The sequence below is a fragment of the Arachis stenosperma genome, chromosome 2 (genome assembly GCF_014773155.1).
Source record: "Arachis stenosperma cultivar V10309 chromosome 2, arast.V10309.gnm1.PFL2, whole genome shotgun sequence".
NCBI classification, from domain to species: domain Eukaryota; kingdom Viridiplantae; phylum Streptophyta; class Magnoliopsida; order Fabales; family Fabaceae; genus Arachis; species Arachis stenosperma.
The window spans coordinates 29,306,039-29,321,469 of record NC_080378.1 but is presented as its reverse complement, the minus strand read 5'-3'; the positions used below and the strand labels follow the sequence as shown (position 1 = coordinate 29,321,469).

Here is a 15,431-nt window from a genome sequence, read left to right as displayed (position 1 = left end):
TGCACTGGGTCGTCCAAGTAATACCTTACGTGAGTAAGGGTCGATCCCACGGAGATTGTCGGCTTGAAGCAAGCTATGGTTATCTTGTAACTCTTAGTCAGGATATCAAAGATTATCAGGATTGATTGTAAAAAGCAAAAGAACATAAAACAGGTACTTGAATTGCAGTGATGGAGAATAGGTTGAGGTTTTGGAGATGCTCTGTCTTCTGAACCTCTGCTTTCCTACTGTCTTCTTCTTCAAACACGCAAGGCTCCTTCCATGGCAAGCTGTATGTAGGGTTTCACCGTTGTCAATGGCTACCTCCCATCCTCTCAGTGGAAATGTTCAACGCACCCTGTCACGGCACGGCTATCCAGCTGTCGGTTCTCGATCATGTCGGAATAGAATCCAGTGATTCTTTTGCGTCTGTCACTAACGCCCCACAATCGCGAGTTTGAAGCTCGTCACAGTCATTCAATCATTGAATCCTACTCAGAATACCACAGACAAGGTTTAGACCTTCCAGATTCTCTTGAATGCCGCCATCAATTCTAGCTTATACCACGAAGATTCTGATTAAGGAATCCAAGAGATATCTACTCAATCTAAGGTAGAACGGAGGTGGTTGTCAGGCACGCGTTCATAGTTGAGAATATGATGAGTATCACGGATCATCACATTTATCCGGGTTAAGAACAAGTGATATCTTAGAACGGAAGCAAGCATGATTGAATAAGAAACAGTAGTAATTGCATTATTCCATCAAGACACAGCAGAGCTCCTCACCCCCAACCATGGGGTTTAGAGACTCATGCTGTAAAAGGTACAATGAGAAACGTGTAAAGTGTCATGAGGTACAGATACAATGTCAAAAGATCCTATTAATAGTGAACTAGTAACCTAGGGTTTACAGAAATGAGTAAATGACAGAAAAATCCACTTCCGGGCCCACTTGGTGTGTGCTTGGGCTGAGCATTGAAGCATTTTCGTGTAGAGGCTCTTTCTGGAGTTAAATGCCAGCTTTTATGCCAGTTTGGGCGTTTAACTCCAATTTCTATGCCAGTTCCAGCGTTAAACGCTGGAAATTCTGAAGCTGATTTGCAACGCCAGTTTGGGCCATCAAATCTCGGGCAAAGTATGGACTATTATACATTGCTGGAAAGCCCAGGATATCTACTTTCCAACGCCGTTGAGAGCGCGCCAGTTGGGTTTCTGTAGCTCCAGAAAATCCACTTCGAGTGCAGGGAGGTCAGAATCCAATAGCATCTGCAGTCCTTTTCAGCCTCTAAATCAGATTTTTGCTCAGATCCCTCAATTTCAGCCAGAAAATACCTGAAATCACAGAAAAACACAAAAACTCATAGTAAAGTCCAGAAAAGTGAATTTTAACTAAAAACTAATAAAAATATACTAAAAACTAACTAAATCATACTAAAAACATACTAAAAATAATGCCAAAAAGCGTATAAATTATCCGCTCATCACAACACCAAACTTAAATTGTTGCTTGTCCCCAAGCAACTGAAAATCAAAATAGAATAAAAAGAAGAGAATATACTATAGACTCCAAAATATCAAAGAAACATAGTTCCAATTAGATGAGCGGGACTAGTAGCTTTTTGCTTCCGAACAGTCTTGGCACCTCGCTTTATCCTTTGAGGTTCAGAATGATTGGCATCCATAGGAACTCAGAATTCAGATAGTGTTATTGATTCTCCTAGTTGGGTATGATGATTCTTGAACACAGCTACTTTATGAGTCTTGGCCGTGGCCCAAAGCACTCTGTCTTCCAGTATTACCACCAGATACATACATGCCACAGACACATAATTGGGTGAACCTTTTCAGATTGTGACTCAGCTTTGCTAGAGTCCCCAATTAGAGGTGTCCAGGATTCTTAAGCACACTCTTTTTACCTTGGATCACGACTTTAACCGCTCAGTCTCAAGTTTTCACTTGACACCTTCACGCCACAAGTACATGGTTAGGGACAGCTTGATTTAGCCACTTAGGCCAGGATGTTATTCCTGTAGGCCCTCCTATCCACTGATGCTCAAAGCCTTGGATCCTTTTTATTACCCTTGCCTTTTGGTTTAAAGGGCTATTGGCTTCTTCTGCTTGCTCTTTCTTTTTCTCTTTTCTATTTCTCTTTTTTTTCGTTTTTTTTTTTTTGAATACACTGCTTTTTCTTGCTTCAAGAATCATTTTTATGATTTTTCAGATCCTCAATAACAGTTCTCCTTTTCCATCATTCTTTCAAGAGCCAACAATTTTAACATTCTTAAAACAACAAATTCAAAAGACATATGCACTGTTCAAGCATTCATTCGGAAAATAAAAAGTATTGTCACCACATCAAACTAATTCAACTAGTTTCAGAGATGAATTCGAAATCCTGTACTTCTTGTTCTTTTGTGATTAAAGCATTTTTTCATTTAAGAGAGGTGATGGATTTATAGGACATTTACAGCTTTAAGACATGAATTTTAAATTTTATTAATCATGAATTAAGAACAAAACTCAGAAATAGATATAAGATAAGACTAATAATAATATAAAACAAAAAATTTAAATAGGCTCCTAATGATAGAGGTTATCACAGAGTTAGGACTCAACAACCTTGATTTTGAGAAGTGGATGCTCCCTCAACTTGAGGGGAGAGTTTTTGGCATTTCAACTCTTGAAGTTCACTCCCCTGCTTCTCTTGTTCCTTCAGCAATTTGCAGAGCATGCAATTCTGATTCTGCTGTTCTTCCTTAAGTTGCTCCATAGTTTCTTGTAACTTGGTGATAGATGCTTCTAGGCTGGTCCAGTAGTCAATTTTAGGGAATTCAGGGAGGAATTCCTGCGCCCTCCTCTTGATAGAGTTGTCTTGCATTTGTCCTTCCATTGACTTCTTGGTGATTGGATGTTCAATGGGTATGAATTCATCTACTCCCATCTCCACCCCAGCCTCTTTACAGAGCAAGGAGATCAAGCTTGGGTAAGCCAGTTTGGCTTCAGTGGAATTCTTATTTGCAATTGTGTAGATCTCACAAGCAATCAGATGATGAACCTCCACTTCTTTTCCAAGCATAATGCAATGAATCATCACTGCTCTCTTGATAGTGACCTCAGAACGGTTGCTAGTGGGCAATATAGAACGCCCAATAAAGTCTAGCCAACCTCTTGCAATTGGTTTGAGGTCTCCCCTCTTGAGTTGGTTTGGGATACCCTTTGAATTGGTTACCCACTTAGTTCCAGGGAGGCATATGTCCTCTAGAACTTGATCTAACCCTTTATCTGCTCTCACCATTCTCCTATTAAAGGATTCAGGATCATCTTGCAGTTGAGGCAATTTGAAGATTTCTCTTATTTTGTCCAGATGGAAGTAGATAACTTTCCCTCTGACCATGGTTCTGTAAGTATGGAAAGCAGTTCCAGTCATTCTCTGCTTATCTGTCAGCCACAGATTTGAGTAGAATTCCTGAACCATATTTCTTCCAACCTTTATCTCAGGATTGGTTAGAACTTCCCATCCTCTGTTTCGAATTTGCTCTTGGATCCCCGGATATTCATCTTCTTTCAGATCGAATTTGACTTCTGGGATCACTGACCTCAGACCCATTATTTTATGATAATGGTCTTCATGTTCTTTGGTTAAGAACTTCTCTTGATTCCAAAGATTCTTTGGATTATTCTCTTTCTTTCCTCTTAAATTGGTTTGTTTTCCCTTGGGAGCCATGATCTTGATGAATCTCGGCTTAGTGATCACGGAAAAGCACACCAAATTTAGAGGTTTGCTTGCCCTCAAGCAAAAGAAAGGAAAGAGGAGAGAGAGGAGAAGAGCAAATTCGAATGGTGTGGGGGATTAGGGAGGCTGAACACATATATATAAGGGGGGAAGGAGAGATTTCGAAAAATTGGAAGGAGATTTGAGAAGATATGGAAAGAAATTTAGAGAAAGTTGAGTTTTTGAACAAGATTTGGGAAGGATTTGAGAGAGATTTGAAGAATGATTTTGATTTTTTGAAGATTTGAAGATGAATGATGAAAGTTTGAAATGTGTTTGTGTAGAAAAGTATGGTTCAAAAAAGGAAAGTTTGAAAAAAATTTAATCAGAAAGCAAAATCTCTGTCCCCCACCTTTCTGGCGTTAAACGCCCAGAATGGTGCCCATTCTGGCGTTTAACGCCCAAAGTACCTCTTACTGGCGTTTTTTGGCCAGTAAGCTCTTTTTCTCTGCTTTTTGCACTGAATCCTTCTGTAACTCTGTGAATTCCTTCAATTTTGATAATTGCCCTTGTAGAAATAAAACATATAACCTGCTAATGACTAGGTTGCCTCCCAGTAAGCGCTTCTTTATTGTCTTTAGCTGGACCTTTACTGAGGATCATTCCAGCCTCAGTTTTGAGCATTCCTGCTCAAAATTGCTTTCAAGATAATGCTTGATCCTCTGTCCATTAACAATGAACTTTTTGTCAGAATCAATATCCTGAAGCTCAACATATCCATATGGTGACACTCCTGTAATCACATACGGACCCCTCCACCGGGATTTAAGTTTTCCTGGGAACAATCTGAGCCTAGAGTTGAATAGCAAAACCTTTTGTCCTGGCTCAAAGACTCTGGAGGACAACTTCTTGTCATGCCACTTCTTTGCCTTTTCCTTATAAATCTTTGCATTTTCAAAGGCACTGAATCTAAATTCATCTAGCTCATTTAGCTGGAGTAATCTCTTCTCACCAGCTAACTTAGCATCCAGGTTTAGGAATCTGATTGCCCAGTAGGCTTTATGTTCTAGTTCCACGGGCAAATGACAGGCCTTGCCATACACAAGTTGGTATGGTGAGGTTCCAATTGGGGTCTTAAATGCTGTTCTGTATGCCCACAGAGCATCATCCAAGCTCCTTGCCCAATCCTTTCTTCGGGCCATCACAGTCCGTTCTAGGATTCTTTTTAGCTTTCTGTTAGAGACCTCAGCTTGCCCATTTGTCTGTGGATGATACGGGGTAGCCACTTTGTGGCTAATTCCATATCGGACCATAGCAGAGTACAGCTGTTTATTGCAAAAATGAGTGCCCCCATCACTGATTATGACTCTGGAAACACCAAATCTGCTGAAGATGTATTTCTGGAGGAATTTCAGCACGGTCTTAGTATCATTAGTGGGTGTGGCAATTGCTTCTACCCATTTAGATACATAGTCCACTGCCACCAGAATGTAAGTGTTTGAGTATGATGGTGGGAATGGACCCATAAAGTCAATTCCCCATACATCAAACAACTCAATCTCTAAGATCCCTTGTTGAGGCATGGCGTATCCATGAGGTAAGTTACCAGCTCTTTGGCAGCTGTCACAATTACGCACAAACTCTCGGGCATCTCTATAGAGAGTAGGCCAGTAGAAGCCACATTGGAGGACCTTAGTGGCTGTTCGCTCACTTCCAAAATGTCCCCCATACTGTGATCCATGGCAATGCCACAGGATCCTCTGCGCTTCTTCTCTGGGTACACATCTGCGGATCATTCCGTCTGCACATCTCTTAAAGAGATATGGCTCATCCCGTAGGTAGTACTTGGCATCTGAAATTAATTTCTTTCTTTGCACTCTGCTGTACTCCTGTGGTATGAACCTCATAGCTTTATAATTTGTAATATCTGCAAACCATGGAGCTTCCTGGATGGCAAAGAGTTGCTCATCTGGGAAAGTCTCAGAAATCTCAGTAGAAGGGAGGGACGCCCCAGCTACTGGCTCTATTCGGGACAGATGATCAGCTACCTGGTTCTCTGTCCCTTTTCTGTCTCTTATTTCTATATCAAACTCTTGCAGAAGTAACACCCATCTTATAAGCCTGGGTTTTGAATCCTGCTTTGTGAGTAAGTATTTAAGAGCAGCATGGTCAGTGTACACAATCACTTTGGATCCCACTAGATAGGATCTAAACTTGTCAATGGCATAGACCACTGCAAGTAACTCTTTTTCTGTGGTTGTGTAATTCTTCTGTGCATCATTTAGAACACGGCTAGCATAATAAATGACGTGCAGAAGCTTGTTATGCCTCTGTCCCAACACTACACCAATGGCATGGTCACTGGCATCACACATTAGTTCAAATGGTAATGTCCAATCTGGTGCAGAGATGACTGGTGCTGTGACCAGCTTGGCTTTCAGGGTCTCAAATGCCTGCAGACACTGTGTGTCAAACACAAATGGTGTGTCGGCAGCTAGCAGGTTGCTCAAAGGTTTTGTAATTTTCGAAAAATCCTTTATGAACCTTCTGTAGAATCCTGCATGCCCCAGAAAGCTTCTGATTGCCTTAACATTGGCAAGTGGTGGTAATTTTTCAATTACCTCTACCTTTGCCTTATCCACCTCTATTCCCCTGCTTGAAATTTTGTGCCCAAGGACAATTCCTTCAGTCACCATAAAGTGACATTTCTCCCAGTTTAAAACCAGGTTAGTCTCTTGGCACCTTTTCAGGACAAGTGCTAGGTGGTTAAGACAGGAGCTGAATGAGTCTCCATATACTGAGAAGTCATCCATGAAGACTTCCAGGAATTTCTCCACCATATCAGAGAAGATAGATAGCATGCATCTCTGAAAGGTTGCAGGAGCATTACACAGACCAAAAGGCATCCTCCTGTAGGCAAACACGCCAGAAGGGCAAGTAAATGCTGTTTTCTCTTGGTCCTGAGGATCTACTGCAATTTGGTTGTAACCTGAGTAGCCATCCAAAAAGCAGTAATAATCATGACCAGCTAGTCTTTCTAGCATTTGGTCTATGAATGGTAAAGGAAAATGATCCTTTCTGGTGGCTGTATTGAGCCTCCTGTAGTCAATACACATACGCCACCCTGTGACTGTTCTTGTAGGAACCAGTTCATTTTTTTCATTATGAACCACTGTCATGCCTCCCTTTTTGGGGACAACTTGGACAGGGCTCACCCAGGGGCTATCAGAAATAGGATAAATAATCCCAGCCTCTGGTAATTTAGTGACCTCTTTCTGCACCACCTCCTTCATGGCTGGATTTAGCCTTCTTTGTGGTTGGACCACTGGTTTGGCATTATCCTCCAACAGGATCTTGTGCGTGCATCTAGCTGGGCTAATGCCCTTAAGATCACTTATGGACCACCCAAGAGCTGTCTTGTGTGTCCTTAGCACTTGAATCAGTGCTTCCTCTTCCTGTGGATTTAAAGCAGAGCTTATAATCACTGGAAAAGTGTCACCCTCTCCCAGAAATGCATACTTCAGGGATGGGGGTAGTGGTTTGAGTTCAGGTTTGGGAGGCTTATCCTCCTCCTGAAGAATTTTCGAAAATTCCTTTGTTTCCTGTGATTCTTCTTGATCAGGTTGAGCATCCTTGAAGATGTCCTCAAGCTCTGATTCTAGGCTTTCAGTCATATTGATCTCTTCCACCAAAGAGTCAATAATGTCAGCGCCCATGCAGTCATTTGGTGTGTCTGGATGCTGCATAGCTTTTACAGCATTCAACTTGAACTCATCCTCATTGACTCTCAGGGTTACTTCCCCTTTTTGTACATCAATGAGAGTTCGTCCAGTTGCTAGGAAAGGTCTTCCTAGAATGAGAGTTGCACTCTTGTGCTCCTCTATTTCCAGCACTACAAAGTCAGTTGGAAAGGCGAATGGCCCAACCTTGACAATCATGTCCTCTATTATGCCTGATGGGTGTTTAATGGAGCCATCAGCAAGTTGAAGGCATATCCGGGTTGGTCTGACTTCTTCAGTCAATCCAAGCTTTCTGATAGTGGATGCAGGTATTAGATTGATGCTTGCTCCAAGATCACATAGGGCTGTCTTGGTGCAGGCACCTTCTAATGTGCATGGTATCATAAAGCTCCCTAGATCTTGAAGCTTTTCTGGTAAGCTTTTCAGAATGACTGCACTGCATTCTTCAGTGAGAAACACTTTTTCAGTTTCTCTCCAATCCTTCTTATGACTTAAGATCTCTTTCATGAACTTAGCATAAGAAGGTATTTGCTCAAGTGCCTCTGCAAACGGAATCTTTATTTCAAGAGTCCTTAGATAGTCTGCAAAGCGGGCAAATTGCTTATCGTGTTTCGCGTGGCGGAGTTTCTGAGGATAAGGCATCTTGGCTTTATATTCTTCAACCTTAGTTGCTGCAGGTTTATTCCTTATAGAAGTGGTTTAAGAAGCCTTTTTAGAGGGATTACTGTCAGCACTCTCAGGTGTCTGATCCTCCATTGACGTCTGAACGCCAGGCATGGGTGAAGATTGGGCGTTTAACGCCAACTTCTCTCCCTTTTCTGGCGTTTGAACGCCAGAACTGGGCAGGGAATGGGCGTTTAACGCCAGCTTTCCTCCCCTTTCTGGCGTTTGAACGCCAAAAGTACTCCTCTCCGGGCTCTTACTGTCTCAGAGGGATTTTGGATAGTGGTTTGGTTATCTTCTGTCAATTGTTCCTTATTTGGCTTTTTGCTACTTTGAGCAGTGCCATTTAATGTCTTCCCACTCCTCAGTTGAACTGCTTGACATTCTTCTGTTATCTGTTTAGATATCTGCTGTTTTGCTTGATTCAACTGCAGTTCTATGTTCTTGTTGGCAATTTTAGTTTCATGGAGCATCTCTTTAAATTCTGATAACTGTTTTGTCATTAGGTGTAATTGTTGATTAAGCTCAATCATCTGTTCTTGAGGATTAGGATCAGTGGCTACTGCCATGTCTTCCTCTTTTGGAGAGAACTCATTGCTAGAGTACAAATATTGATTTCTAGCAACAGTGTCTATAAGCTCTTGAGCCTCTTCAATTGTCTTCCTCATGTGTATAGATCTACCAGCTGAGTGGTCTAAAGACATCTGAGCTTTTTCTGTAAGCCCATAGTAGAAGATGTCTAATTGTACCCACTCTGAAAACATTTCAGAGGGGCATTTTCTTAGCATACCTCTATACCTCTCCCAGGCATTATAAAGGGATTCATTATCCTCTTGTTTAAAGCCTTGGATGTCCAGCCTTAGCTGTGTCATCCTCTTTGGAGGGTAAAAGTGATTCAGGAATTTGTCTGATAACTGTTTCCATGTCTTTATGCTTGCTGTAGGTTGGTTATTCAACCACCTCTTAGCTTGATCTTTTACAGCAAATGGAAACAGTAATAGTCTGTAGACATCCTGATCCACCTCTTTATCACGTACTGTGTTAGCAATTTGCAAGAACTGTGCCAGAAACTCAGTGGGTTCTTCTTGTGGAAGACCGGAATACTGGCAGTTTTGCTGCACTATGATAATGAGTTGAGGATTTAGCTCAAAGCTGCTTGCTTTGATGGGAGGTGTACAAATGCTACTCCCATATGCAGCTGTAATGGGGTTAGCATATGACCCCAAAGTCCTTCTGGACTGTTCATTCCCATTTATGTCCATATTGGAGAAAAGGGAATTGATGTGAATAGTAATCAAGATATATATGTATATATATTTTTTTGAAAAGAGGAAAGAAAAAAACAACAAAGAGACACCAAACTTAAAATCTTTCAAAAAATCAAACATGAATTTTCGAAATTTTAAAGAAAAACACAAAGAAGACACCAAACTTAGAATTTTTAAAGATCAAAAAGGGACTAAAGACATGCAAATTCGAAAATTAAAAGAAAAACAAAAGCATGCAATTGACACCAAACTTAAAATATGAAATTATACTTAAATAAAAGACTCTAAACCAACAAAAATAAAACAGTCCTAATCTAAGCAACAAGATAAGCCGTCAGTTGTCCAAACTCGAACAATCCCCGGCAACGGCGCCAAAAACTTGGTGCATGAAATTGCATTCACACTTTGCAATCCCGCACAACTAACCAGCAAGTGCACTAGGTCGTCCAAGTAATACCTTACGTGAGTAAGGGTCGATCCCACGGAGATTGTCGGCTTGAAGCAAGCTATGGTTATCTTGTAACTCTTAGTCATGATATCAAAGATTATCAGGATTGATTGTAAAAAGCAAAAGAACATAAAACAGGTACTTGAATTGCAGTGATGGAGAATAGGTTGAGGTTTTGGAGATGCTCTGTCTTCTGAACCTCTGCTTTCCTACTGTCTTCTTCTTCAAACACGCAAGGCTCCTTCCATGGCAAGTTGTATGTAGGGTTTCACCGTTGTCAATGGCTACCTCCCATCCTCTCAGTGGAAATGTTCAACGCACCCTGTCACGGCACGACTATCCAGCTGTCGGTTCTCGATCATGTCGGAATAGAATCCAGTGATTCTTTTGCGTCTGTCACTAACGCCCCACAATCGCGAGTTTGAAGCTCGTCACAGTCATTCAATCATTGAATCCTACTCAAAATACCACAGACAAGGTTTAGACCTTCCAGATTCTCTTGAATGCCGCCATCAATTCTAGCTTATACCACGAAGATTCTGATTAAGGAATCCAAGAGATATCTACTCAATCTAAGGTAGAACGGAGGTGGTTGTCAGGCACGCGTTCATAGTTGAGAATATGATGAGTATCACAGATCATCACATTCATCCGGGTTAAGAACAAGTGATATCTTAGAACGGAAGCAAGCATGATTGAATAAGAAACAGTAGTAATTGCATTATTCCATCAAGACACAGCAGAGCTCCTCACCCCCAACCATGGGGTTTAGAGACTCATGCTGTAAAAGGTACAATGAGAAACGTGTAAAGTGTCATGAGGTACTGATGAGCGGATAATTTATACGCTTTTTGGCATTATTTTTAGTATGTTTTTAGTATATTTAGTTGAGTTTTTAGTATATTTTTATTAGTTTTTAGTTAAAATTCACTTTTCTGGACTTTACTATGACTTTGTGTGTTTTTCTGTGATTTCAGGTATTTTTTGGCTGAAATTGAGGGATCTGAGCAAAAATCTGATTCAGAGACTCAAAAGGACTGCAGATGCTGTTGGATTCTGACCTCCCTGCACTCGAAGTGGATTTTCTGGAGCTACAGAAGCCCAATTGGCGCGCCCTCAACGGCGTTGGAAAGTAGACATCCTGGGCTTTCCAGCAATATATGATAGTCTATACTTTGCCCAAGATTTGATGGCCCAAACCGGCGTTCAAAGTCACCCTCAGAAATTCCAGCGTTAAACGCCGGAACTGGCACCAAAATGGGAGTTAAACGCCCAAACTGGCATAAAAGCTGGCGTTTAACTCCAAGAAGAGTCTCTACACGAAAATGCTTCATTGCTCAGCCCAAGCACACACCAAGTGGGCCCGGAAGTGGATTTTTATGTCATTTACTCATCTCTGTACACCCTAGGCTACTAGTTCTCTATATATAGGACCTTTTACTATTGTATTTTTCATCTTTGGACATCTAGTTCTTAGATCAGATCTTGGTTCTTCTGGTTCCCTCTCTGGGGCCGAAACCAATGATCACTTTTGTTCTTATGTATTTTCAACGGTGGAGTTTCTACACACCATGGATTAAGGTGTGGAGCTCTGCTGTACCTCGAGTATTAATGCAATTACTATTGTTCTTCTATTCAAATCCGCTTGTTCTTTGTCCAAGATATCACTTGTTCTTCAACTTGATGAATGTGATGATCCGTGACACTCATCATCATTCTCACTTATGAACAAAGTGACTGACAACCACTTCTGTTCTACAAGCAACCAAGGCTCTAGTGTTTATCTCTTGGATTCTTTAACCGGAATCTTCGTGGTATAGGCGAGAACTGATGGCGGCATTCAAGAGAATCCGGAAGGTCTCACCTTGTCTGTGGTATTCTAAGTAGGATTCAAAGATTGAATGACTGTGACGTGCTTCAAACTCCTGAGGGCGGGGCGTTAGTGACAGACGCAAAAGAATCACTGGATTCTATTCCGGCCTGATTGAGAACCGACAGATGGATAGCCGTGCCGTGACAGGGTGCGTTGAACATTTCCAATGAGAGGATGGGAGGTAGCCACTGACAACGGTAAAACCCTTGCATAAGCTTGCCATGGAAAGGAGTAAGAAGGATTGGATGAAGACAGTAGGAAAGCAGAGAGACGGAAGGGAAGGCATCTTCATTCGCTTATCTGAAGCTCTTACCAATGATATACATAAGTATCTCTATCTTTATCTTTATGCTTTATTCGTTTATCACTATACCCAATTGAGTCTGCCTGACTGAGATTTACAAGGTGACCATAGCTTGCTTCATACCAACAATCTCCGTGGGATCGACCCTTACTCGCGTAAGGTATTACTTGGACGACCCAGTGCACTTGCTGGTTAGTTGTGCGAAGTTGTAGTGATCACAATTTCGTGCACCAAGTTTTTGGCGCCGTTGCCGGGGATTGTTTGTGTATGGACAACTGACGGTTCATCTTGTTGCTTAGATTAGGTATTATTTTTCTTCAGAGTTCTTAAGAATGAATTCTAGTGTTTCAAGGTGATGTTCTTATCATCACCAAAGCTGATTGATCATCATCAATTTAGCTCTTGAATGCAATGTCTTGCTGAAGCTTAGCTAGCTATGTCTAATTCCTTTAGACTAAAGCTTTAGACTAACATTGCATGATTCCTGGAATTCTCATTAAGAATTTTGATACCTTTATTTTCCTTTTCACCTAATTTTCGAAAAAACCAAAAAAAAATTTACAAAATCATAAAATCCAAAATAATTCTTGTTTGAGTCTAGTGTCTCATCTTAAGTTTAGAGTCAATTGCATGTTTTTGCTCCTATTGCATTCATGCATGTGTCTTCATTAATCTTCAAGTTGTTCTTGATGATTTCCTTGTTTTGATCTTTGAATTCTATTGACTTGAGTGTTTTGTTGTTTCTCATATATACAAACTGCTAAGTTTGGTGTCTTGCATGCATTGTTATTTGATTTTAGCTGCGTTTTGATTATTCCTCATTATTAAAAAAATCCAAAAATATTTTTATTTGTGTCTTTTCAAGTCAATAATACAAAGAATTGAAGATTCAGAACATACTGCAGAGGAATTATACAGAAAAAGCTGGGCGTTCAAAACGCCCAGTGAAGAAAGACAGACTGGCGTTTAAACGCCAGCCAGGGTACCTGGTTGGGCGTTTAACGCCCAAAAAGGGTGCATTTTGGGCGTTAAACGCCAGAATGGATACCATTCTGGGCGTTTAACGCCAGGATGGTGCTAGGGGGAAGATTTTGTTTTTCAAATCAATTTTTTTTTCAAATTTTCAAAGTTTTTCAAAATCAAATCTTTTTCAAATCAAATCTTTTCAATCAAATGTTTTCAAAATCAATTTCTTTCCTTTTTCAAAGATACTTGCTAACAATTAATGATTTGATTGAACATTTTAAGTATGTTGCCTTTTCTGTTGAGAAAGGTTTTAATGTTTGAATCATATCTTTTCTTGTTAGGCAAGTCATTAATCTTTAAAATCATATCTTTTAAAATTGTTTTCAAATCAAATCTTTTTTTTAAAATGTTTTTCAAATCATATCTTCTCAATCACATCTTTTTAAAAGCATAACTTTTCAATCATATCTTTTTAATCACATCTTTTTCAAAATAGTTTTCAATCATATCTTTTTAACTTCTAATTTCAAAATCTTTTTCAAAAATCACTTGATTTCTTTTCCACTCTTATTTTCGAAAATCAATTAAGTGTTTTTCAAAATGTTTTCAAAATCTTTTACTTAATTTTCGAAAATTACTTCCCTTCTTCTCACATCCTTCTATTTATGGACTAACACTATTCCTTCATGTAAAAATTCGAACTCCCTCTTCTTGGACAAGTTCGAATTTTCTACTTCTGTCTTCTACCTTTCTTTTCCTCTGACACCTCAAGGAATCTCTATACTGTGACATAGAGGATTCCACATTTTCTTGTTCTCTTCTCTTTCATATGAGCAGGAGCAGAAACAAAGGCATTCTTGTTGAAGCTGACCCTGAACCTGAAAGGACCTTGAAGCGAAAGCTAAGAGAAGCTAAGGCACAACTCTCTGTAGAGGACCTGACCGAATTCTTCAAAGAAGAAGAAGACATGGCAGCCGAAAACAACAACAATGCCAACAATGCAAGGAAGGTGCTGGGTGACTTTACTGCACCTACTCCCGACTTCTATGGGAGAAGCATCTCTATCCCTGCCATTGGAGCAAACAACTTTGAGCTTAAGCCTCAATTAGTTTCTCTAATGCAACAGAATTGCAAGTTCCATGGACTTCCAATGGAAGATCCTCATCAGTTTTTAGCTGAATTCTTGCAAATCTGTGACACAGTCAAGACTAATGGGGTGACCCTGAGGTCTATAGACTGATGCTATTCCCTTTTGCTGTAAGAGACAGAGCTAGAATATGGTTGGACTCACAACCTAAAGAAAGCCTGGATTCTTGGGAAAAGCTAGTCAATGCCTTCTTGGCAAAGTTCTTTCCACCTCAAAAATGGAGTAAGCTTAGAGTGGAAGTCCAAACCTTCAGACAGAAGGATGGAGAATCCCTCTATGAAGCTTGGGAAAGATACAAACAATTAATCAGAAAGTGTCCCTCAGACATGCTTTCTGAATGGAGCATCATAGGTATTTTCTATGATGGTCTCTCTGAACTATCCAAGATGTCTTTGGATAGCTCTGCTGGAGGATCTCTTCATCTGAAGAAGACGCCTACAGAGGCTCAAGAGCTCATTGAAATGGTTGCAAATAACCAATTCATGTACACTTCTGAAAGGAATCCTGTGAACAATGGGACTAGTCAGAAGAAAGGAGTTCTTGAGATTGATACTTTGAATGCCATACTGGCTCAGAATAAGATATTGACTCAGCAAGTCAATTTGATTTCTCAAAGTCTGTCTGGAATACAAAATGCACCTGGCAGTACTAAGGATGCTTCATCTAAGGAAGAAGCCTATGATCCTGAGAACCCTTCAATGGAAGAGGTGAATTACCTAGGAGAGCCCTATGGAAACACCTACAATTCTTCATGGAGAAATCACCCAAATTTCTCATGGAAGAATCAAGAAAGACCTCAACAAGGTTTCAACAACAACAATGGTGGAAGAAACAGGTTTAGCAATAGCAAACCTTTTTCATCATCTTCTCAGCAACAGACAGAGAATTCTAAGCAGAACCCCTCTGACTTAGCAACCATGGTCTCTGATCTAATCAAAACCACTCAAAGTTTCATAACTGAAACAAGGTCTTCCATTAGGAATTTGGAAGCACAAGTGGGACAGCTGAGCAAGAAAGTTACTAAACTCCCTCCTAGTACTCTCCCAAGTAATACAGAAGAAAATCCAAAAGGAGAGTGCAAAGCCATAACCATGGCCGAATTTGGAGAGGAAGGAGAGGAAGTGAACGCCACTGAGGAAGACCTCAATGGGCGTGCACTGACCTCCAATGAGTTCCCAAATGAGGAACCATGGGAATCTGAGGCTCAAAATGAGACCATAGAGATTCCATTGGACTTACTTCTACCTTTCATGAGCTCTGATGAGTATTCTTCCTCTGAAGAGGATGAGTATGTCACTGAAGAGCAAGTTGCTAAATACCTTGGAGCA

General features: G+C 40.5%; 1 non-coding gene across 1 annotated transcript; it reads right to left on the bottom strand.

Annotated features, from left to right (window-relative positions):
• Positions 1-14,327: 14,327 nt before the first annotated feature.
• Positions 14,328-14,435, bottom strand: LOC130964615 (small nucleolar RNA R71). The gene has a single exon (XR_009080703.1). It is a non-coding gene; the product is annotated as a small nucleolar RNA R71 (small nucleolar RNA).
• Positions 14,436-15,431: the final 996 nt, after the last annotated feature.